The sequence below is a fragment of the Talpa occidentalis genome, unplaced genomic scaffold (genome assembly GCF_014898055.3).
Source record: "Talpa occidentalis isolate TD23 unplaced genomic scaffold, MPIMG_talOcc4v2.1 talOcc4.12, whole genome shotgun sequence".
In the NCBI taxonomy this organism is placed as follows: Eukaryota; Metazoa; Chordata; class Mammalia; order Eulipotyphla; family Talpidae; genus Talpa; species Talpa occidentalis.
In genome coordinates this window covers 35,654,116-35,679,512 of record NW_023601212.1, presented here as the reverse complement: position 1 = coordinate 35,679,512, position 25,397 = coordinate 35,654,116, and the positions used below count along the sequence as shown (strand labels likewise).

The window sequence follows — 25,397 nt, the reverse complement described above, 5'->3', positions numbered from 1 at the left end:
GCAGAAAAAACAATTTTTGCACAGTAAAATTGTTTCATACTTGGACATCTAATACAAGTAGATAAAAAAAAAATCTTTTTTTTTCATATCTAGGGAAAATTGTATCTCACTTTTGGAAGAAATGTTGGCTGCTTTGGAAAAAAAAAATCATTGCTCAATAGGCTCTCTTTAGCTCTCCAGGAACATTTAAGATGACTAAGCCTGACCTTTTGCTTATTTTTGAGTTTTTGAAATGTGAATCAATTTGCCATTTTCTGTTCCTTTAGTCTTTGTTCAGATTTTGTGAATTTGCTGCAAGGCATCTTTCCTCAGCAGGACTCTGAATCATTTCCCTCTCCTAGAACTCCATTATTATTGCTGTACTCCCCAACTATAAGACATAGGCTGGATGTTGGTGCTTAATTGTGACTCATATAAAATTCTTGACCTGACACTCGACTGCTCTGTCGTTCCAGAGTAAAATTCACTGGGTTTCTCAGCTAACATAATAGTAAGTGATCGTGGCATAAGGACTATTTATTTGCCTGGAGTTAATCAGTATATTTTTTTATTGATGACAACCTGTATCCTTTTATAAGCATATTTTGATATAAAATATTATAAATATTCTTAAGGGGAATAAAAGGTAAAAAGTCATGGTAGCTTTTTTGTCTGTTCTACCAAAAGCCAATTTAATTTATAATATGGTACTGTCATAAGACAAATAGTGCCATCCTGAAATTTTAATGCTGATAAAACATTTTCAATAGAAAAAGCTCATCAACTTAGAAGTGGCTGTGTACAGTTTCAATACATACAAAGTATAATATACAAGAAAAAGGAGGAAAGAAAATAAAATTTATCAGTAAGAGATTCCATTTCAAATAATATCAAAAATGTTAAACACCTGATTATAAATTTTATGTATAGTTAAGTGTAGCGGCAGGATGTCCACTGAGCAGGACATCTATGATCCCAGCAGATGGGTCAGGTAAAGGAGAAGTCTTGGAGTCCTCGATGGCTTTTTCAGGTTTTTGTTTTGTTTTGTATTTTTAGTATTTAAATTATATTTTATTTTTTGGCAATTTTTTTTATTTAATGAACTTTAAATTTCAATGAGCCTTTAAAATATAATTTACATTATAAAATGAGCAATGATGTAAAGTGAATTTTTTTTTATAATAAATTTTATTGTTATAGATGTAAAGTGAATTTTAAAGACTCATTGAAATTTAAAGTTTATTAGGGAAATTTTATAATCTTTTTATAATTTTATTTTTATATTCCCCATACAATTGCAACCCCCTTATTTTGACCCCAATCTCTTCTTTCCCCGCCCCCCCACATAGTGTGTCTCTGGTTCATAGTTGTTGATTTTGATTTTTTCTTTCTTATAGTTATTATTTTTCCTGGTGCCTTATTTAGATTTTCTAGATTCCTGCTATGAGTGAGACCATCCGGTATTTTTCTTTTTCTTTCTGACTTATTTCGCTGAGCATGATCCCTTCCAGCGCCATCCATGTTGCTGCAAATTGCATGTGTTTATCTTTTTTGAATGCTGAGTAATATTCCATTGTGTATAAGTACCACATCTTTTTGATCCAGTCATCTATTTTTGGGCATTTGGGTTGTTTCCAAAGCTTAGCTATTGTAAATATTGCTGCTATAAACATAGGGGTGCAGGTGCTCTTTGGAATTAATGTTTCTGTGTCCTTTGGGTAAATACCTAGGAGTGGAATTGCTGGATCATATGGAAGCTCTATCTTTAGTAGAGCATCGACCAAGTACACGTCAAGTGTGGGGGTGGGCAGGAGGCCATTAGGCCTCCACGCCCGGGACAAGTCTTCACTCTGGACTTCTTTCTCCCCTTCTGCTGCCTCTCGCCTGCTTCTGCTTCTGTTCTTGGTGACTGTTTCAATACTCCTCCCATGGCCCACAGAAGTAAATAAAATAGCTTGCAACAATGTAACAAATGCAGGTATCCAATCAGGCAGGGCAATCCTAATGGGAGGACAGAAAAGCCTGAAAACCATTTATCCTACATTAAGGTATGCATGAAAAAAATTATTTTAAGAACATTTAGAAAAGCCCTTAGTCACTTAATATATCAGGTAGATATTTAAAATAATGTATAGTATGAATATGGAAAGTCTCCTAAAATTGAACTCTACTTTTAATGAAATTCTTTTTTTTTTTTTAAGATTTATTTATTTATACAAGAACCAGGGTACAGTCCAGATGCATGGGAGGGTGAGAGGATTCAACAGAGACAGAGTGGGGAACAGAACAGGCAGACCGACGAAATATACTGCCCAGCGGAGCAGCGGGCAAGACAGGAGCGATCTGCTGCACTACATGGGACACCCTCCCCAGCTGGCTGGGATCAAACCAGTGCTGCAGAGGCTGCGGACAGCTTCACAGCACGGTGCTCAACCGCCTGCACCACCAGGGAGGCCCTTTTAATGCAATTCTAATCAAAATTGTAGTAGTATTATTTCTAAAGTTTAAACAGATTAAAGATTTGTAAAAGATCAAGTATAGCTACTATAGGACTAGGACAGATTCACAAACAGCAGAATAACATTGATAGTCCAGAAACAGATCCAGTCTTGCTGGGATTCTTGACTTTTGATACAATTAGAAACTAAAAAATGTGGGCCTCCCCGGCGGCGCAGCGGTTGAGCGCTGGGTTGCGATGCTGCCCGCGGCCTCTGCGGTGCGGGTTCTATCTGCCGGCTGCAACCCGGCCACCGGAGGAGGGTCCCACATGGCGCGCAGACCTCTCCTGCTGCCCGCTGCTCCCCTCAGCAGTGTACTTCGGTCCTTCTGCCTGTTCTGCTCCCCGCTCTGGCTCTGGTGAATTCTCTCACCCTCCCGGGCTTCTGACTGTACCCAGTGCTTGTATAAACAAAAAACAAACAAACAAACAAATAAATAAAAACATGCCTCTACAAAAAAAAAAAGAAACTAAAAAATGTGAGTGTGACATTTTTTGATTAATTTTGAGGTTAATTGGCTATTTCTGCATATTTTTAAATACAAATGACTTCTACTTTGTATTATTCAAATAATCAAAGTTGATACCAAAGAATGTATAGCTAGTAAGATAAAAGGATAAATAATGACTCTTTAGACAATGGTATTTACTAGTGACACGATGAGGTAGATAGGGATATTTTTAGAGAATTAATAAAGCACTATCTATACATGGTAGTTTGATAAATTGAACTACATTAAAATTAAGGAATTTGGGCCTCCCTGTTGGTGCAGGTGGTTGAGCACAGTGCCGTGACGCTGTCCGCAGCCTCTGCATTGCAGGTTCAATCCCCGCCGGTTGCGGAGATGCCCACATGGCATTCTGTCTCTCCCGCTGCCCCCCTCAGCAGTGTATTTCATCAGCCCGCCTGTTCTGTTCCCCACTCTGTCTCTGGTGAATCCTTTCACCCTCCTGCACATCTAGCCTGTACCCCGGTTCTTGTATCAATAAATAAATCTTTTAAAAAATTAAGAAATTTGTAAATTCAAAGTAGTAGTAAAAATACAATCCATGGACTGGACAAGAAAATTCTATCACATATAAGTGATAATTGTCTTTTTTTTTTCCCCAAAGATGGTCTATTCTGTCAAATTAACCTTTTTTATTTTTAATATTTATTTATTTATACAAGCACTGGGTACAGCAGAAGCGCGGGAGGGTGAGAGAATTCACCAGAGCCAGAGCGGGATGCAGAGCAGGCAGAAGGACCCAAGTACACTGCTGAGGGGAGCAGCGGGCAGCAGGAGAGGTCTGCGCACCATGTGGGACCCTCCTCCAGTGGCCGGGGAGCAGCCAGGGATCGAACCGGCACTGCAGAGGCTGCGGGCAGCTTTGCAACCCAGCGCTCAACTGCTGTGCCACCGGAGAGGCCCTGATAATGGTCTTTTATCCTAAATATTGAAAAAAAAAAACTTTCAAAAATCATTAAGGAAATAACAAAATAATAATTTAAAAAAATTGAGCATGTGTAGGGTTAACGGTTTTTCAGGCTTTTCTGCCCTCCCCCCATTAGGATTGCCTTGACTGATGGGGCACCCTCAATTGTTACATTGTTGCAAACTATCTTGTTTACTTCTCTGGGCCATGGGAGGAATATTGAGATAGTCAACAAGAGAAGCAGGAGAGAGGCAGAAGAGAGGAGGGGTAAAAGAAGCCAGAGAAGCCCAGAGTAAAGACTTGCCCAGGACTTGGAGGCCAAGCGGCCTCCTGGCCAACACCCCCCCCCCATCCCCACACCCCCGTCTGCTGTGTACTTGGTTGCTGCTCTATGTGTAACAGCTCAATAAAAGCCTGAGAAACCCACCGAGGACTCCAGGACTCCTTATTTACTGGTCTGCCGGATGAGAAAACCTGTTCTGTGGCCATCCTATCCCTACAGCATGTCCTATCCCTACAGCATCTATATGTGTGATCCTATATCTAACAGGCACACTACAAAACAGTTTAGCTATATGGCCAGTAATTAAGTGAAGAGATGCTCACTCTCATTCAGGAAAATGTTAATTAAAACCACCATACAATACCACACACAAACACACACACACAAACAACATTAAATGGTTAAACATATAAAGGCTATGTGAAATTGGCAGTATGCAGAGTAAACAGAATCCTCATGTTCTTCTGTTCCAAGATGAAACTGAAATAGTGATGTTCTATTTCACATTCAAGTATAGAACCAACAAAAATTATAACGGACAAAAATTGAGTGAGCAAGCACAAGAATAAATGAGGTATACATTAAAAGAAAATAATATTAGTAGCATTATTATTTGTACTAGCCCATATCAGAAATACAGTAGTACAATATAATAGCTCAGATTAGAACTATCCAGCAACAATGATATATTCATATAATGGGAAATCACAGTAATGTAAATGAATAAACTACTGTTGAATGTAAAAACATGGAGTTTCCCCAAATATCATATTTAATAAAATAAATACAGATTAGTCTATGTTATTTGATTCACAGCTCAAAATTAGGGAAAATAATGCATGATACTGGTTGCCTTATGGTTCTATTGCAAAGACTAATAACAAAAAACAGGAATTTTTCCACATCTTTAGAGTACCTAATTGCAGTGCTAGTCACACTGCTATAATGCATAGAAAAAGAAGTATAACTTAAATTATTCTCTGAAGGTAACAGTATACTCATGGTAAAGCCCAAGAAAGAATTCACAAAATAAGAATATTAATTCCATTTATGAATATCAAAGCTAAATCCTAATGTATTAGAATTAAAAACCCAGGAGAAGAAAATAATAAAATACATATCATATGGAACTTCTTCCAGAACCAAGGCTGTTTTAAAATTAGAACTCTTTCAATATCATAATGAAAGTTTAACACGCTTATCCCAAGTGTTTGGGATTATATGTTAGAAAATATTCAGCACATAACATATTTACATGGAAGCATAAGACAATAAAAATCACCTAACCTCTGTGTTAGGAAGGTTTGCTAGCTATAACACAAAATAAATATAAAGATTAAAAATAAACCTGGTCAATTTAATAGTGTAAATGGTGGAGAAATTCCAGTGTCTTGTAGGTAGGTGAAGTGTGGTAACATATACCTGAAGTGTGTGATCCTATATCTAAATCATAAACAGTGTTATAAGCCAGTGCTACCTCAATTAAAAAATATCAAAACATTTTGTAAGACAAAAATTCAAATATCAAGTTAAGTCAAGTAAATTATGATCTTTTTAATATAAGCATTTGCATATCTCTGATACACACCCAGTATGAAATTGGGTAAAGGTCACAAATATTATGAATATTACTATAGGAACGATGATCAGCTACAATCATAGTAAGAAAAATGAAATGAAAATTAATGAGATATCATTTACCTATCAGACACTGAACCATTTATTATAATTAAGAATATATGGAAATAGGCCTTTATCTATATTGATTGCATTACAAGTGAGAAGGTAAATAGGTTTAAGCTCTGTGTAGGTAAGTTAGCCATTATATTAAAAAAAAAAAATGTGTACCCTTTGACCCCACAATTCTACTTCTGAGAATTCCCAAAAGTGTACCAGGATGTTTATGAAAATATGATTCATTGCTGTATTACTGAAACACGTTCCCAATTTCTCATCCCAAATACTTGGGATAAATGTGTTATGGAATACAGCTTTTGTGCTTGATTTTATTAGAACATCACTTGCAAGTATCATCTGTTATATAGCAAACCCAATAGGATCTGGAACAGATCCATATCTAAATCATTACTACTTCTCCAGTGAAATATATGTATATTTACATTAAGTGCCAAATGGCATTAACAAGTATGTAAATAGTATTATAGTTTCATATGGTTCTTTTTTCAATAATAGGATAAATGTGGAACTAGGGCTTGCAAAGTCCCTGGATCCTATCTTCATGCTGCATGATTCAGCAGGTCTGGGTTAAAACCCTGTAATTTATATTTTTAATCAAGTAATTAAATGATGCTAATGCTATTGGTTCTAGTGATCACTTTTTGAAAATGTCAATGTAGACGTTTCTATATTGATTAGACTGCTGCTTTCTATCAATAATATTCAACAAAACTCCATTCTAAACATAATACCTCCTCATATACATACTCTGAATATGCATTTGTGTTGAGAATGTAGATAAGTTAGAGTGGCATTGGAGCTAGATTGAAGTTGGATGTCTGAGGATGCATTAGAAGCAAATTTCTCAAGTGTCAAAATTATACCAGAACTTATTAGTTGTCATTGAGATTGGCTTGATCAGAAATTTCTTCTGGTGGCTTCTGTGTCATTACCATGAATTTCTGTCTAAGAAGTTTTTGTTTAAATATGTAATCCACTGTTATCTTTGGCTCACTGATAAATGCATGTTGTTCAAGAAAAGCAACTAAGTGATCAAACATTTCTTCACCATCTTTTGTGAACAACTTTAACATTACCCAATTTCAAATATAACAGATATATTTTATTTTTAACTAACTAGTTTATTGTTGGCTGATAAACACTAGTCTGAGTAATGAGATTTGATATCTTATCAAATACAAAAGGATCATTTAAAATCTTTATCAGCATGACTTTTCATATATCCTTGCTAGCCTGGTGGTCATGCCCACCATTAGTCAATGCTGATGTATTGACATAATTCCAAACTTCAGCACTCACATAAGTGGTGTCCTACAAACTGAATGCTTTTAGAAAATAATAGGTTCTTTGACTTCTGTTAATTTCAGTAACCTTTCACGTTAAAAGGTACTTATACTTGCCCTTCTTGGAGTGTAATGGACTTGCTACAGAGGTCACACAAATAACAACATTTTAAAGTTTTTATCTGGTCATACAGAGTTGCACAGAATTCACATATCCGGTACAAAATTGACCAAGAGAAATCTCACTCTGGTTATACTCGTTCTTATTTTGTATAATAATGCACATACACTTTTCAAATACATATACAATCCAAATACTTGCATTGAGCTTTCCAGTCCTTGCCTGTGTACTCTTTGTGTTTCTAAAGCTTTTGACAAATCAAAAAGAGTTGACTGGATTTTCCTTCTTTATTGCCTTTTGGTGTCCTCAGTTATCATTAAGAGATATCTAGGAAGTTAGCACCAATGCCATGTTTTATATATATATATATATAAAATTATATATATAATACATCTGTTCAAGAGTTCATTTTTCATAATAGGTATTATTTTAGGAAACTTATCAAAGTAGTTTTTACACAAGAGGTTTTCAAACAAATATCACCACAGTCCTTCTGACTACTTTGGAGCCAACCCTCTAAAAGACCCCCATATACTTTCCTTGTTCAGTTGTCTGTGCTCTCTTCAATGTAGTCTCATGACCAATATACCTGTTGCTGGTATAGGTCACATCTTTTTGTTTTATTATGCAGTCAACACATAGTAACTACCATCATATTTTATCCCATGCCATGTATTTTTCTTTCCTTAGTTCTTGCCCCTCCTTGTCTCAGAGTAAACACAAAAACTGTTAATTAACAAGTTACTCATTCTTTACAGATTTTCACTGTCACCAGCATAGAACATTTAATTATAAAATTATATTCACAATTTCACTAAAATCAAAGTCAAAACATAAGACATTGTGAAAGAATAGTAAACCCCAAGTGTGTTATCAAAAATGCAGTAGTAGTTGGGCCTACCTGGTGGTGCAGGCGATTGAGCGCCACACTGTGAAGCTGTCCGCAGCCTCTGCAGCACGGGTTTGATCCTAGCCAGCCTGCAAGAATCCCACATGGAGAAGCAGACCTCTCCTGTCTCGCCTGCTGCTCCCCTCAGCAGTGTATTTGTCAGTCTACCTGTTCTGTTCCCCACTCTGTCTCTGGTGAATCCTCTCACCCTCCTGCACATCCAGCCTGTACCCCAGTTCTTGTATAAAAATAAATAAATCTTAAAAAAAATGCAGTAGTATGTTAGCAAACATGACCATTGGGAGCACAGAGATACAAGTGATGCTTCTTATCAGTAAAGAAGATTTTGTAACCAACTAAGTATTGGCATAAATATCATATGAAAATATTATTTTCAAAGATGATCAGATTTTGCAATATATAAGGGATATGAACTTTGAAAAACAGAATATTAGGGAAAGCCATATTTGTTATAGGGCTTGATGAAATCAATTGTGGAATAAACTCTATGATTTAATGCTATATGACTCTCTAAGAATGTGAGCATGCTCTTTACATTTTGATATGGAAGGAACCCAAAGTTATATTATTAATGTGACAAACTAGATAGTATTTATTGTCTGTCTTTTCCTGTAGAAAAGGATAAATTTGTAATTGGGTATTCTGTTTAGGAAAACATTATATGGTATACAAGAGAAGAGAGAGGATGGAAGATATACTTTTCCCCATCTACCATTATGCTATTACACAAAATAATTTCACTGCCTTAAAAATCCTCCATGCTCTTTGTGCATGGTGAGAGGTAGTGGTCTAGTTTCATTTTTTTTTTTTTTTTGCATGTGGTGGTCCAGTTTTCCCAGCACCATTTATTGAACAACCTGTCTCTGTTCCATTACATATTCTTTGCTCCTTCATCAAAGATCAGTTGTCCGTATAAGTGTGGCATTATTTCTGGCCTCTCTGTTCAGTTCCATGGGTCAGTGTGTCTGTTTTGCTCCAATGCTGAATGTTTTAATTATGGCTTTGTAGTATAGCTTGAAGTCTTAAAGTATGATACTTCCTTTCTCCTTTGTTTTCATCAGAAGGGCTTTGGCTAATCGTGTTTTTGTTTTTTTTTTTTTTTTTTTTTTTTTTTGTGGTCCCATATGAATTTCATTAGTATTTGTTCTATTTCTTTGAAGAATGTCATTGAGATTATTATTGGAATAGCATTGAATCTGTATATTGCTTTTGGTAGGATGGCCATTTTAATAATGTTAATTCTTCCAATCCATGAGCAGGGGATGTCTCTCCATTTCTTTGTGTCTTCTATTTCTTTTAAAAGTGTTTTATAATTTTATTTGTATCAGAGACATACTGCAGCAGAAGGGGAGGGAGAGGGATTAGAGGAAGGGAGGGAGGAGCACAGGGGACTGAGGTGATGGTGCATGGGTTGCATTGGTAAAGGTAACTCTATGGAGACTACACCTGAGTGGCAGGGGGGAAGCAAATACTGTTTAAAATGAACAGTGATGTAAAAAATTAAAAATAATTAAAATAAAAATTAAAACACTGGCAAAAAATAATCCTTCATGCTCTTCTTGTTCATCCTTTCCTGCCTCATACTCCAAGTAGTCAGTGATCTTTTTTGTCTTCTTTTGCCTTTTCAAAAATATGATGCAGTTGGAATTATATGTTATGTAACCTTTTTCAAATGGACTTAGTAATATGCACTTGTTTCTTCTGTGTGTGTATGTATGTGTCTTTGTGTGTGAGTGAGTGACTTAGCTCATTTATTTTTAATTACAAGATACTATTCTGTTCTATGGATGTGGCAGAATTTCTTTATTCATTCACCTGTCAAGGGACAGCTTGTTTGTTTCCAAATTTTAGCAATTATGAATAAAAGTACTATCCATATCAAAAACAATTATTGGTAAGCAGGGATATGGATCGAATATGATAAGAAACCAATCCCCATCACCTTCTGGCTTAGTTTAATTCCAGTGCTTTATTCAAAATCAACATTACTACTGATGCTGGAAAGCTAACAGGATATGTTCAATATATCAGTGGGAAGTGCTGGAAAAAGACTCCAAACTTTCAATAACTGGGATTCTGTAAGGGTGAGTGCTTCCACATCCAAGGTGCACAGATTATAAATTCTATTCCTAGAAGTATATGTTAGCCCCACATCAGCAACTTATTTATAGTGAGGATGAATCCTTTAAACCCTTCTGGTGTTAATTATTAGACTGTTAGGTCAAGGAATGTTCATTGACAGTGTAGAGCTTGTGTTTTCTCAAATAACTTGATATTGTCTGTAATGGTGTTCTGATAAATCTGATTGAAACAAGTGAGCTCAATAACAGTATATTTAGGGAGATAATTGCTCAAATGTTAATTTCAGAGAATAGCTGATTAGTGGATCTTTGCTTAAAATTTAAAATAAAAAATTTGGATAAGCAAAGTTCTGTTGGACTTGTGCTGTTTAGACTTTTAATTTTGATTTCCTTCATCTATATTATGGAGGCTTATTGAGACTCTACCAAATATGAGACTCTACAAATATATTGGGGAGAGGCATAGGGTCTTACCCTTTCAAGATTTAAATTGTATGTTGAAAGAGTAACCCAAAAAAGTTTACTATTTCCAAAGCAAGAATCCTCTTACTTGTGTGGACTTTGCACACACTGTGTGGTACATGTGGATGTTTGTGCTTTCCATGCTTTGCTCTCAGTGTATTCAAGCAAAAATTGGGTTTTCCTTTTCAATGAGAATCAGGGGTTCTCTTATCTATTAGGACCAATCTCTGGGATAAATGGTGTACCAAACATATTAAGGTATTTTCTTTAGTGCTTGTGTGTGTGTGTGTTCCATTATATCATTCATAATTGTAGCAGCATAGAGTTTTGACAAATATCACATTCCTAGCCAAATAACTTATTAAAAGCAGTTGAGCAACTACAAGGTATCCATTTATATGCTCTTCTAACTCATAATGGAGCAAGTGGAGTTTTCTTTGATTTTAGACTCCAACTAAATCTACAGTGCTCTAATATTTCAAAGGCAGCCTTATGTCTGAGATTTTGAAAGAGGATACACTACATAAATCAGGGAGTATCATTATGAAGTCAATTTTCAAGGGGCATTTTGATAGTAAAATTTTATCAGGTAAATCTTTAAATAGATTTTTCTCAATACAGCTTATTTTGAACTTTTCCTATTAATTAAACCTATTTAATAGTTTCCAGTAGAGAAGATTAAAACAGTCAGAACGACCTTCAAAATTATTATATGAAAGATCATATTATTTTTGGAGTATTAAACATTTGTAACATAGCGTATGATTTAAAAGGAGCCATCTTCTACAGAATATTAATCACTGCAACTCCTGGATACTGCGCACTTACAGTCTTTTCAGGACAAATTCAGCAAAATAGACCTGAAATCCCACAGGATAGATATAAGAGCTTTTATATAAATCAAACTAAGCCCTTGAGGCAGGACGTTGAACATTCAATCTTGCTCCAGAGAACTTATGAAGAGTTATCATGTTCAATTCAATTTTTCCTCCACTACTTAAATGCTTGGCTCAGAGTTACCAAGAATTGTATACTCAGAACAAAGTTTTTTATTCTGACAATGTAAAGTCTCAAAATGATATAACATGTTGGTACGGGATACATTTCTGATACCTACCTCAGATTGACAGCCTACAGGTATACCTTTCAATTCTCACATATTTATAGCCGGCATAGGGACACACATACACATGCATTCACTGTATAAACACTTTTTGCTCTGATGGATAATGGTTAGAAAGTATAAGGATATTCTGAGACCTCTACAACTACATATGACAGGTTAACCTCCGATAATAAATGCATGAGAGTAGCAGTGTATTGGACTAGCAAGAGGACTTCAAGTATTGGATTGATACAACCACAAACACAGAATCAGGAAAGTGAATATGCAGAATAAAAACAAATAAGTTATAAATTTTAAAAAGATTAAAAATCTTATAGAAATAAAAAAATAAAATAGTATTTTTTTCCTTAACCACCTAGCATAATTGTGCATTACTTTCAATTCTACATTTTTGGCTGTCTATTTTTTTATTACTTCTTCCTGGGACAAAAATTTTGTAATATCACTTAAAGAAAAATTTAGTCTATTTCACCTTACTTTCAGCATAATTAATTGAAATTTGCCTTTATACTGATTACAGAGACAAGAGGTACAAAAGCCCTTTTAAAAATCTGGGGAAGGATGATAATACTGTGTTAAGTTACTTTTATTTTATTTATTTATTTATTTAATAGAGGCATGTTTTATTTATTTATCTGTTTGTTTGTTTGTTTGTTTTTGTTTAAACATGCACTGGGTACAGTCAGAAATACGGGAGGGTGAGAGAATTCACTAGAGCCAGAGCGGGGAGCAGAGGAGGCAGAAGGACCGAAGTACACTGCTGAGGGGAGCAGCGGGCGGCAGGAGAGGTCTGCGCGCCAGGTGGGACCCTCCTCTGGTGGCCGGGGAACAGCTGGGGTTTGAACCGGTGCCGCAGAGGTCGCGGGCAGCTTCGCAACTCAGTGTTCAACCACTGCGCCACCGGGGAGGCCCTTACTTTTATTTTAATCCTGCAAATACAAGGTACTTTAACCATGATCATTTCAAACCACTGTCTCTTCTTTTTCTTCTCTAGCCATTTCCTCTATCACTATACTTCATGCCAAGTGGTATCCATATGGTCACAGGCAGTTTGAATCTAGCTAAGGGAAAAATGGTGGATACATTTATATGGGAAATCTATGTGGATGCTTCCCACGTTGAACAATAGTTCTCAAATTTACATGAAATCACTATATTTCTTAATTTTTCAAATTACATTTTAATTTTTTCATAGAACTGGGGTGTAGGCCAGAGGTGTGGGGTGAGAGGATTCTCCAGAGACAGAGTGGGGAGCAGAACAGGTGGATCCACTGAAATACACTGCTGAGGGGTACACCAGGTGAGACAGGAGATGTCTGCTGCACCATGTGCTTCTGGCCGGGGATCGAACTCAGGCTGTAGAGGTGACTGCATTAACCCCTAGCCCATCAGGGAGGTCCTGCATGGTATCACTTTTAATGAATTCAAAAGTGACAGCTGAAAGTATAATGAAGGAAATCCAGAATGGAAAAAGACAATGGTCTTGACCAATTTAAGTTAAAATATCTTACTTTACAATAGAGCATTTGGCTCTCTGACCACATTGCTGTGGTCTTTTCCAAAGCTCAAAGGTTTATCTGTCTCTGCATGTACCACATGGAAAGCTAAGACTTTAGAGAGAGACAAGTTTGTTTTTAAGCCGCCATCCACTACTTAAGAATTTGGTAGGGCCTCCCCAGTGGTGCAGCGGTTGAGTGCGGGCTGCAAAGCTGCCCGCAGCCTCTGCTGTTCCGGTTTGATCCCCCGCCGCTGGCAAGGGTCCCACATGGTGCAGCAGACCTCTCATGCCATGCCCGCTGCTCCCCTCAGCAGTGTGTTTCGTCAGTCTGCATGTTCTGCTCCCTGCTCTGGCTCTGGTGACTTCTCTCACCCTCCCAAGCTTCTGACTGTACCCAGTGCTTGTATAAATAAATAGATAAATCTTTAAAAAAAAATAGAATTTGGTAGATAAAGATGACTTACTTGGGCTTAGATTCCACATGCATTAAATCCTTGACTTGAAGAAAGTGGAGGATTAATTTATTCATTGATTGATTGAGTGTATATTTGGCTTCATGCAGGGGAAACAGCAAGTGTTGGAATAAGTTGGACATATTCTGTGAAAAGTTCAATTGCCTGGTAAGTACTGAGCAAAGCAGAAAATGTTAAGTTAGATCTGAGAGGAAGAACATCATACCTGGTAAAAAATGTTCATTTTTTTTTTCTTATTGCAAGCAACTTATTTTAGGGATTTAATCTGAGGGATAGCATGCTCTATCTATGTGAGAATTGTATTAAGGAATGTCTGCTATGTGCCAGGCAAGGTACTAATCACTAATCTCTTTTTTTTTTTTTTTTTTTTTTTTTTTATGCAGCCTTTCTGAAAGACCGCTGTGGCTATGCTGGTATTATTATCTCCAGTTTGCAGTTTTGGAAACTGAGGTTTGCTGGAGGACAGGCTGTTTGATTTTAATAAAGTAAGATTCAAACCCAATTCTGTATTATTTAAAACATGTTCTGCATGTTGTAATTACCCTTTGTCATATGTCAGGAATCAGATTACTTCAGTGTCACTGAGATTAAAGGGAGATCCTGTACCATTTGGATAAGTATTATTGGAAAGTTCTTTGTCTTCTAAATTTTACTGTTGGGAAAAATAGACTACGCTTTTCAAATTGAGAACATTTTCAAATGTTTTGGCAGTTGGCTCAGTAAAGCAAAGGTATTCTATTGCAGTTAATTTGGAGTATGGTTTTTTGCAAGGGTGATGATATTTTTAAAAAAGACTTATTCAAAGGGAATACTTTCAGACAATAACAAAATAGAATTAAACCCTGTGCCATGAAGCTATACTGAAATCTTGATATACTCCTGTATGCAAAACACTTTATCCTACAGGTAAGAAATAGAAGGGAAAAGCAACACATCAACTTTTTTTTTTAATACTTTTTTTTTTTCCTAAGATTTATTTATTTTTATACAAGAGCTGGGGTACAGATTTGCAGGAGGTTGAGAGGATTCACCAGAGACAGAGCGGAGAGCAGAACAGGCAGAAGACCGAAATACACTGCTGAGGGGAGCAGCGGGTGAGAGAGGAGAGGTCTCCCATGCCATGTGGGAATTTCCTTGGCAGGCCAGGAATCGAACCTATGCTGCAGAGGCTGCAGACAGCTTCACAGCACTGCACTCAACCTGCTGCGCCACTGGGGAGGCCTAACACATTAACTCTTATGCCATTACTATTTTTCTCATTAATTATCCCTTAATTTTCCCTAATCCCTTCCTTTTTTATTTCTTCCAACATACTTCATAGAGCATCTATAATATATATTTTATATTATATTATAATATAATTGTATATCTATTATATATATTAATTATATATTATAATATAATTATATATCTATAAGATATACATATATATCCCTATGTTCTGTTAAAATATTTCAACCCATTTTTTTTCTTTCTTATTAGGATTGCCTTTCTCTAAATTGACTGGTATCTTCCTAATCTATAAAATATTTGCCTACTTTCCTGCATAAGCTTTACAATTTCTGTTTGGAAATTATGTTAAAGAGTAAATGATAGCCCTTGGCAGATCCCCTAAAATAATTCAATCAAATACATTATTCCAGACGCCCACAGGACCAACCTACTAATTTTAAAAGAGAGATTGGAGATGGGCCATGTAAAGATGCCTTTTCTCTGAGAGAGAACAGATGGCAACGTGGCTCTTTTAGGTCTACTGTATAAGTTGGTAGAGATGGATCTCTGCCAGAAGCACCAGCATCAAAGCCACAGTGAGCTAATAGTAACACAGAGAATCACTTTTGTTTCTACAGTCTGTCTTCTTCTCTTTGTACATTTTTCTTCAGCTAAGGAGAAATCAAGACTATGCACATCTTTGTGTTACTCAAAAACAGAATTGTTTTCTTACTGATTTCATCTGCATTTCTCATTAATTAATAAAATGCCCATTTATTCACTTAGTAATTCCTTTTTTTAGCATTTTCCTTTATGACTTAATCAAATTTTTATATTTCACCCAGCAGCTACTAGAAATTAAGCAGCAATAAAGGGGTACTACTTGGTAGATGGAATGTCATAAGCTATTGGAAATTTTCATTTCACCTTTCAGTCAGCCCAGATCAATGATACCAAAGCCCAGTTTTATTGATAATTTAATTCAGTTAATAAATCTAGAAAATGGAATACCAAGGGCCTCCCCGGTGGCGCAGCGGTTGAGCGCTGGGTTGCAAAGCTGCCCACAGCCTCTGCATCACTGGTTCGATCCCCGGCCACCGAGTGAGGGTACCACATGGCGTGCAGACCTCTCCTGCCACCCGCTGCTCCCCTCAGCAGTGTACTTTCGTCAATCTGTCTGTTCTGCTCCCTGCTCTGGCTTTGGTGAATTCTCTCACCCTCCCATGCTTCTGACTGTACCCAGTGCTTGTATAATAAATAAATAAATCTTAAAAAAAAATAAAATGGAATACCAAAATGGAAGTCAGTTATACTGACGTCAAGAAGGAATCAAAATTCTAATAAATACTAAAGATGTCAGTCAGGTTGGGTTGTGCCTTAGACAGAATTTCCCAGAACAACTGGTAGTCACTTTCAATTACTCATCAGTTCAAACAGAAAATCATCCAATATTTTCAGATACTTCAGAAATAGAAATATATGTTGCATGCAAGAAAATTACAGAAAATGCAGTCGAATATTATGCAACTCTCCTAGGTATAACCTACTCTTTTCTCGCCATCCCTCAATATACTTAATTTTAAAGATCTTTTTTTTTTTTTTTTTTTTTGTGGGACCCTTGCCGGTGCCTGGGGATCAAACTGGTGCTGCTGAGGCTGCGGGCAGCCTCGCAACCCAGCGCTCAACCGCTACACCACCAGGGGAGGCCCTAAAGAACTTTTCAAGTAATGGCTTGATAACAAAGCTCTTGCATCTGATTAATGCCTTTGATAAACACTTCTGTGACTTGAAGTTACAGAAACAAAATATTATTAAAGGTATGCAAATGTATTAACCAAGAAGTACTTACGGTTAAAATCTCATATACCAAAGTCATAGCTGCTAAATGAGCAATGGTTATGGTGTGACTGAATACAACCTATGTTTAAATACAACCTATGTATTCAGTTTCTGTGACTGAATACAACCTATGTTTAAAAAACTTGTATAGTATTCATTGAACACACATGGCTATGGAGCACCTGAAATCTCCATTATCTGAATTTAGATAAGTTATAATGGGTTTCTGTTAAAAAAAAAAAAAAAAGGTAAAAGTGCCAGTCATCATTTTTATGTCGAATACAGATTAAAATTATAAATATGAGTATATTGAGTTAAATAAAATGTTATTAAAATTAAGTTTACTTATTTTTACTTGTTTAATGTAAGTACTAACATATTTAAAGACACGCATGTGGTTCATATCTGTGGTCTCATTATAATTCCATTAGAAAACTCTGTTCCAAGGAGATGAATAGATTCAAACACATTATTAAAGAGTAAATTAAAATCCCTTTGAGTAAGCTTAGTGGTTTATTAACTTTCAGAACACATATTACAAACTCTTCTATACTTTACCCAGCAGTTCTATCTTTTATATTATTTGTCATATTAACATGTACATGATAGACAAACACACATGTACATACTTACTCACACAATATCCTCAAATAATGGAGAAAGAAAATTACTGACTGGTCCATGAAAAAGAGAATGGAAATCTGGATTTTGTAAAAAATTTCCACCAACTGCTATCTCTGCAGACAATAAGGCATTTATTTAACCTGATCCTCATTTTATCCATCTAATTTTAATATGTTAGAGAATTTCAAGGATACTTTCCTACCCTACTATTAAAAGATTCTTTAAAACGGATGCCAGGGCCTCCCTGGTGGCCCAGGGGGTTAAGCACACTATGAAGCTATGCACAGCTTCTGCAGCACAAGTTCAATCTCTGACTGGCCAGGTTGCTGCCCACATGGTGCAGCAGACCTCTGCTGTCTCACCTGCTGCTCCCCTCAGCAGTGTATTTCAATAGATCTGCCCGATCCCCACTCTGTCTCTGGTGAATCCTCACCCCTAGCACCTCTGGACTGTACCCCAGTTCTTGTGTGCATAAATAAATAAATATTTTTTAAAAATTAAAATAACCCCCATGTTTATATCATCACTATTTACAATAGGTAAGCTATGGAAACAACCCAAATGCCCAAAAATAGATAACTGGATCAAGAAGATGTAGTACATATACACAACAGAATATTACTCAGCTATCAAAAAAGATAAACTCATGCAATTTGCAGCAACATGGATGGAGCTGAAAGGGATCATGCTCAGTGAAATAAGCCAGAAAGAAAAAGAAAAATACTGGATGATCTCACTCATAGCAGGAATTTAGAAAACCTAAATAAGGGACCAGGAAAAAGACAATAAAGTAAAAATAAAAATCAACAAGCAACTATAACCCAGAGACACACCAAGGTGACAGGGGAGGGAGTAAGATCAAAACAAGGGGGGTGGGAATTTTACGGGGACTATAACCAAGGTGAAAATGCATACATTGTGCAAAAATGAAAAATGATGTAAAAATATATAAAATAAAAAAATAAAATAAAACAGATGCCAAAGGTACCAAAATAAATTAATTAAAAAGTACATAAATAAAATGTATTAGGACATTGGATATGGGTAGAGAAATTGGCGAGGAACTACCCTTGGTACACAGAACAAACTAACCTTTCAATAGTATGGAGACAGACGATCCCAGAATGACTTATGACTATTAACTTCTACCCATAGCTTGGATATTTTCTATTCACAGTAGGAAAACATTTCCCTCTTCTTATGAAGTCATATCTTTGTTGAGAGGATAACTTTTCCATACAGCCACCACACATCCTATTCATGGCCTCCCACATTTTGTCCTTCCTCTTACTTGGGGTCCTGGGCACATCATCAACCCAACCTCATTTGTTGTCTTCTGCTTTCATCAGAAAACTCTGTGATCAATTGTGCACTCTCCTTTCCGCATGCATGCCCCTATCTTTAAATCAAAAATCAAAGCCACATTTCTCTAACTTCCAGATATTCAATTCCAAGGCTTTTTAATAAATAATACACTATCCTAGCCACTACTGAACCAGTTTCTGAATCTCTTTACAACCTAGGGAGTCTTAAGTAGGAAATGAAGAGCTTCAGGTTGAGATATTTTCCACCTTGCAGAAAGGGAAGGAGGGAGAGGAGCTAAAGAAGAATGAGAAAGGGGAAGTATCTCTTCATTCTATAGTATAATTGTTTCCCTTTGTCATTTTTTGATTTCATTTACTTATTTATCTTTGATTTTTTTTAAATAATAAATTTTATTTTTATATTCCCCATACAATTGCAACGCCCCCATTTTGACCCCAATCCCTCCCCTCCCGCCACCTACCCTCCCAAAAGTGTTTCTAGTTTTTTGTTGATTTTGATTTTCACTTTCTTATAGTTATTCATTTTCCTGTTCCCTTATTTAAGTTTTCTAGATTCCTGCTATGAGTGAGACCATCCGGTATTTTTCTTTTTCTTTTTGGCTTATTTCGCTGAGCATGATCCCTTCCAGCGCCATCCATGTTGCTGCAAATTGCATGTGTTTATCTTTTTTGAATGCTGAGTAATATTCCATGGTGTATATGTACCACATCTTCTTGATCCAGTCATCATTTGGGCATTTGGGCAGTTTCCAAAGCTTAGCTATTGTAAATAGTGCTGCTATAAAGATAGGGGTGCAGGTGTTCTTTGGAATTGATGTTTCTGTGTCCTTTGGGTAAATACCTAGGAGTGGAATTGCTGGATCATATGGAAACTCTATGTTTAGTAGGTCAAGAAATCACACAGCTCTCCATAGTGGTTGGACCAGTTTGCACTCCCACCAACAGTGCAGGAGAGTTCCTTTTTCTCCACACCCTCACCAACATTTGTTGTTGCTAATTTTTTTAATATGTGCCATTCTCACTGGTGTAAGATGGTATCTCATGGTAGTTTTGATTTGCATTTCCCTGATGACAAGTGATGTTGAACATTTTTTCATATGCCTGTTGGCCATTTGCATTTCCTCTACAGAGAAGTTTCTTTTTAGCTCTTCTGCCCATTTTTTGACTGGATTATTTTCTTTGTTGTTGTTGAGTCTCATCAGCTCTTTGCAGATTTTTGTGATCAGTCCATCATTAGTGTTGGGTGCAAAAATGTTCTCCCAGTCGGTGGGGTTTCTCTTTGTTTTTGTTATTGTCTCTTTTGCTGTGCAGAAGCTCTTTAATTTGATGTAGTCCCAGCTGTTTATCTTTGCCTTCACTATCACTGCTTTGGGTGATGTGTCTGTAAAGATGTCTTTGAGGTGCATATCCCGTAGTGTTTTGCCTATATTTCCTTCTATGTATTTTATGGTTTCAGGTTTTATGTCTAGTTCTTTAATCCATTTTGAGTTGGTTTTTGTGTATGGTGTGAGATAGTAGTCAAGCTTCATTCTTTTGCATGTAGCGACCCAGTTTTCCCAACACCATTTATTGAACAAACTTTCTTTGCTCCAATGCATAGTCTTTGCTCCTTTGTCAAAGATTAGTTGACCATAAATCTGTGGGTTTATTTCAGGATTTTCTATTCGATTACATTGGTCTGTATGTCTGTTCTTGTTCCAATACCATGCAGTTTTGATTATTATGGCTTTGTAGTATAGCCTGAAATCTGGGCGTGTGATGCCTCCATTCCCTTCCTTTTTTTTCAGGAGAGCTTTGGCTATTCGGGGTTTTCAGTGATTCCATATGAATTTCATCAATAATTGTTCTATTTCTTTGAAGAATAACATTGAAGTTTTTATTGGAATAGCATTGAATCGGTATATTGCTTTTGGTAGGATGGCCATTTTAATAATGTTTATTCTTCCAATCCATGAGCAGGGGATGTCTTTCCATTTCTTTGTGTCTTCTTCTATTTCTTTTAACAGTGTTTTATAGTTTTCTTTGTAAAGGTCCTTTACCTCTTTTGTTAGATTTATTCCCAAGTATTTCATTTTTTTTTCTTTTGTTAATAAAGGGGTTTTTTTTTTTTCATTTCTTCTTCTTCAGATTTATTGTTAGTGTATAGGAAGGCTTCTGACTTTGCATGTTGATTTTGTATCCTGCCACTTTGCTGAACTGATTGATGAGTTTAATTAGTTTTTCTATGGAGTTTTTGGGGTTCTCTATGTATATTATCATATCATCTGCAAATAGTGATAGTTTGACTTCTTCTTTTCCTATTTGGATTCCTTGGATGTCTTTCTCTTGTCTTATTGCTCTGGCTAGGACTTCCAGTATTATATTGAAAAGCAGTGGTGAGAGTGGACATCCTTGTCTTGTTCCAGATCTTAATGGAAATGCTTTCAGCTTTTCACCATTGAGAATGATACTGGCTGTTGGCTTGTCGTATATGGCCTTTATGATGTTGAGGTATGTTCCTTGTATCCCAAGAATTTCAAGGGCTTTTATCATGAATGGGTGTTGCACTTTGTCGAAAGCTTTCTCAGCATCTATTGATATTATCATATGTTTTTTATATTTCTTTTTGTTGATGTGTTGGATAACGTTGATTGATTTTCAGATGTTGAACCATCCTTGTGTCCCTGGAATGAATGCTACTTGGTCGTGGTGAATTATCTTATGGATACACTGTTGGATTCTGATAGCTAAAATTTTATTGAGGATTTTTGCATCAGTGTTCATTAGGGAGATTGGCCTATAGTTTTCTTTTTTTGTGTTGTCCTTGTTTGGTTTTGGTATTAGTGTAATGTTGGCTTCATAGAACGTGTTAGGTATTATACCTTCCTTCTCAATTTTTTGGAAGAGTTTTTGAAGGATAGGTACCAATTCGTCTCTGAATGTTTGGTAGAATTCATTTGTAAATCCATCAGGTCCTGGGCTTTTGTTTTTGGGAGGTTTTTGATTACCATTTCAATTTCGCTAATTGTAATTGGTCTGTTTAGGTGCTCTATTTCTTCTTATCTAGCTTTGGATGATTGTAGAGTTGTAGGAATTTGTCCATCTCCTCTAGATTGTTGAACTTGTTTCCATATAACTGTTCATAGTAGTTATTAATTATTCTTTTGATTTCTGCTATATCCGTTGTGATTTCTCCTCTTTCATTTATTTTCCTGTTTATTTGTGCTTTCTCCCTTTTTGCCCTTGTGAGCCTGGATGGTGGTTTATCTATTTTATTTATTTTTTCGAAGAACCAGCTCTTGGTTTCATTGATCTTTTGGATTGTTTTTTTAGTTTCGATTTCATTTATTTCTGCTTTGGTTTTTATTATTTCTTTTCTTCTACTGGTTTTGGGTTTTTTTTGTTGTTCTTTTTCTAGTTCTTTGAGCTTCGAGATTAGGTTGTTTCTTTGAGTTCTTTCTTGTTTCTTGATGTGAGCATCTATTGCTATATATTTTCCTTTTATTACTGCTTTTGCTGCATCCCATACATTTAGGAAATTGGTGCCCTCCTTGTCATGCAATTCAAAGAATTTTTTAATTTCTTCTTTTATCTCCTCATTAGTCCAGTGGACTTCCAGTAGTGTGGGTTTCAATCTCCATGAGGTAGGAGAGTACCTTGCCTTCTTTTTGTGGTTTATTTCTAGTTTGACGCCTTCGTGGTCAGAAAAGATGGTTGGTATGATTTCAATCTTGGTGTATCTGTTGATGTTTGTCTTGTGCCCCAGTATATGATCGATCCTTGCGAATGATCTGTGTGCGCTTGAGAAAAATGTATACTCAGATTTTTTTGGGTTTAGTGTTCTATAGATGTCTGTTAAGCCCAAGCGCTCTCGATCCTTATTTAGAGCTTTAGTGTCTTTACTTATTTTTTGTCTTGTTGATCTATCCATTGTTGATAGTGGTGTGTTGAAGTCTCCCACTACGTATGTGTTTTCTTTGATGTCTGTTTTCAGAGATGCCAATAGATGTCTGATATATTTTGGTGCTCCTTCGTTTGGTGAATATATGTTAATGAGTGTTATTTCTTCTTGAACTATTGTCCCCTTGATCATAATGTAATGACCACTGGGGTCTCTTTTTATCTTTTTGAGTTTGAAATCTGTTTTATCTGATACGAGTATAGCTGTTCCTGCCTTCTTTTTTGGTCCATTTGCTTGTAGAATTGTTTTCCATCCTTTAACTTTGAGTCTATTTTTATCTTTTGCAGCTAAATGTGTTTCCTGGAGACAGCAAAAGGTTGGGTTTTGTTTCTTAATCCAGCCTGTGACTCTGTGTGTTTTTATTGAAGAGTTTAGTGCATTTATATTTAGAGTTAGTATTGATATGTTAGCATCTGTATTTGCCATTGTATTTATCTTTCCTTTGATTTTATTTATTTATTCTTTTAATAACTTTTTTTGACCTTCTTTTGTTGTTATTTGTCCCTCTGAGGTTCTGGCTTTAGGACTCCTTATAGTATTTTTTGGAGTGGGGATTTAGTCGTAATGAAATTCCAGAGTTTCTGTTTGTCTGGGAAGGTCCTTATTCTATCTTCATAGAGGAAGGAGAGCTTTGCGGGATAGAGTATTCTTGGTTGGCATCTGTTTTCTTGGAGTCTGTTGACTATGTCCCTCCACTCTCTCCTTTCCCGTAGTGTTTCTTCAGAGACATCTGATGTCAGTCTGATTAGTTTCCCTTTGAATGTTATCTGTTTCTTCCCTCTTGTCAGTTTCATTATTTTTTCCTTGTCTTGGATTCTTGGGAGCTTTACTATTATGTGCCTTGCTGTATTTTTCCTTTCGTCATGGAAGTTTGGTGTTCTTCTTGCTTCTTGTATATCAATTTTCAGCTCCTTCTTCGGGTTTGGGAAGTTCTCTTCAATTATATCCTTGAATATTTTCTCTGTTCCTACATCTCTCTCCTCTCCTTCTGGGATTCCTATAACTCTTATATTTCCTTTCCTTATGGAGTCAGATAGTTCCCGAAGTCTTTCTTTGGTCTTTTTCCTTCGTACTTCTCCTTCCTTTTCTGTTTTAGTTCTTTTTATTTCTGTGTCTTCAAGAGTACTTATTTGTTCTTCCATTTCATCTATTCTGCTTTCATTGCTTTTCCCAGAGTTCTTTAGCGCCTCCATTAATTCTTTGATCTCCTGCATTTCTTTTACTTCCCTCTTTAGGGACTCAATTTCATTCTTCTGGTCATTAATTATTTCCCCCTTATCATTGTTTTCCTTTATGACTTCTGTCAGTTTTTTAATCACAGCAATTTTAAATTCTGTATCTGGAAGGCTCAGAAGTTCTTCCAAGTTACTGTCGTTGCAATCTGGTAGATGGTTTTCTTTTTGTGGTGTTCTTTTTTGCTGAGGAGTTGCTGGGTTGCATGTGGTTTTTCTACTCCCTACTGCCTGTTTTCTAATTTGCTGTATTCCTTGTGACACTGTGTTGCTGGTACTGGCCGGCATCTTGGGCGACCTTCCCAGCTTACCTCTGGCTCCTCGGTGGGCCTTCTGCTTGTTTCACACAGTCTCCACCAAAGAAAGGTCCCTGCTGCAAAATGCCAGTGCGGGGGAAGCGCTCCCCTGCATGCCAGGTCTGCCCCAGCGGTGGGTGCAGCTCCCCTCTGGGCTGGGACTGCAGGCTAGAAGGCGCCAGGCATGGGCAAGCCTCCCAGCTTACCTCTGGCTCCTTGGTGAGCTTTCTGCTTGTTTCACACAGTCTCCACCAAAGAAAGGTCCCTGCTGCAAAAAAATCTCCTTCTCCTTTTCTTTACAAAAGCCTGATTTTTATTTTTTCAAAGATTTATTTATCCGGGCCTCCCCTGTTGGAGCAGTGGTTGAGCGCTGGGCTGTGAAGCTGCCCTCAGCCTCTGCAACGCCCGTTTGACCCTGGCCGCCAGTGAGGGTCCCACATGGCGCACAGACCTCTTCTGCCGCCCGCTGTTCCCCTCAGCAGTGTATTTCAGCTGTCTGCCTGTTCTGTTCCCCACTCTGGCTCTGGTGAATTCTCTCACCCTCCCGCGTTTCTGGTTGTACCCAGTGCTTGTATAAATAAATAAAATAAGTCTTAAAAAAAAGATTTATGTATTCATGCATACAAGAACTTGGGTACAGCCAGAGGTGTGGGGGGTGAAAGGATTCAACAGAGACAGAGCAGGCCACAGAACAGGCAGACTGACTGAAATACACTGCTGAGGTGAGCAGCAGGCAAGTCAGGAGAGATCTGCTGCTCCATGTGGGTAGCTCTCTGGCCAGCTGGGGATCAAACTTGTGCTTCAGTGGCTTTGGGTAGCTTCATAGTGCTGTGCTTAACCCCTTGCGCCACCAGGGAGACCCTGACTTTGATTTTTAATTTAATTCAATAGTAATTTGTACTCTCTTTTCATATCACTGAAACTTTTGTTTTGATACCGCTAAACATAGAGTTCTTTTAATTTGTATTTGATTTCCCCTCACTATTCCTGGGATATGTTTAATTTGGGGGATTCTCTAGACAGATGTGTTTGTGCTTCAATCACCAGGTGTTGGCAATAAATTTACCTTTCCACTGGGGCTACCTTAACTCCGTCTCTTTTG

At 36.8% G+C, this 25,397-nt stretch overlaps 1 long non-coding RNA gene across 3 annotated transcripts in view; it reads left to right on the top strand.

The window, feature by feature from the left end:
• Positions 1 to 25,397, top strand: part of LOC119239975 (uncharacterized) — a 192,804-nt gene that overhangs the window by 59,120 nt on the left and 108,287 nt on the right. For 2 of the 3 annotated variants that reach the window (XR_008551092.1, XR_008551093.1), the window contains exon 2: positions 14,211 to 14,312. This is a non-coding gene — a long non-coding RNA (uncharacterized LOC119239975). Of the gene's footprint in view, positions 1 to 13,916; positions 13,975 to 14,210; positions 14,313 to 25,397 lie in introns of all 3 variants that reach the window. The other variant, XR_008551091.1, reaches the window with a different exon arrangement.